We start from the raw sequence: 1,021 nt of genomic DNA on the forward strand, positions 1-1,021 counted from the left end.
TGGTGGCTGCACCAAGCAGGGACATTCCCATGTTCTCTAGTAAGCCACGACACCAACCCTGACCCTGCCACCGCAGAGCCACAAACTCAGGCATGGCCCTCAGTGGCAGCTTGGGCAGGGACCTCACCATGGCCTTAGATGGTGGTGTTGGCCACTCATAACAGACTACTCCTCTCCACCCTCGAGTGTCCAGTTCCATCTCTCTTCATAATGCTCAAGCTACTCCACTTCCCTTTTTCTCCCATATGATCACTACATACTTGCACATTGTGGTGGCTCCCAAAATGCAGGCTGACCATGTGACTGGCAGGGCCCTGGGCAACATCCTCCATTGTGCTAAGTGGCATGGTGGACAAGCAAGTGTCTATGGCCCCCGCCTGTGCCATTTGCTGGAGGGCAGGTCTGTAGGTGGCACAATAGTTCAAAGGTTTCTGTCTTCCTCCTTCTGGACTGTGCTGCCTGGATTTGATTTGATTTGACTTTTATGAGTCCTAGGCATAAGACAGCTTTGGCCACTAAGCCAGACATCAAGTTAGGATGAAAAAAGGACTGCCATCTGCTCTGCCCCTGACTGATATAAGAACAACACCAATGACAAGGTGTCTCCACCCATTGCCCGGGATGGAGGGTGTACATATATATATATATATATATATATATATATATATATATATATATATATATATATATATATATATATATATATATATATATATATGTATATATATATATGTATGTATGTATGTATCTTCAGCCATATATGACAGCCAGGGCTGCATAGAGGGATCCTGTCTCAACAAGAAAAAGAAAGAGAGAAAATTGGCAAAGAACAAAGATACTCCTTCTTTTATGACTTTTTGGTCATGGTGTTTTATCACAGTAAAGAAAAGGAGCAGCAATACCCCATTCCCTGGTACCAACTTCCATCTTCATAGTTTCTACAACTATGAAGAGACACCATGACCATGAAAATTCTTATAAAAGAAAGCATTTAATTGGGGCTTGCTTACAGTTTTGGGAA

General features: G+C 43.2%; 1 non-coding gene across 1 annotated transcript; it reads right to left on the reverse strand.

Moving 5' to 3' along the window:
* Positions 1-482: 482 nt before the first annotated feature.
* On the reverse strand, positions 483-624 carry LOC129681222 (small nucleolar RNA SNORA48). Its single transcript, XR_008720817.1, has one exon. It is a non-coding gene; the product is annotated as a small nucleolar RNA SNORA48 (small nucleolar RNA).
* Positions 625-1,021: the final 397 nt, after the last annotated feature.

The sequence above is a fragment of the Psammomys obesus genome, unplaced genomic scaffold (genome assembly GCF_907164565.1).
Source record: "Psammomys obesus unplaced genomic scaffold, mPsaObe1.curated_primary_1811, whole genome shotgun sequence".
NCBI lineage: Eukaryota > Metazoa > Chordata > Mammalia > Rodentia > Muridae > Psammomys > Psammomys obesus.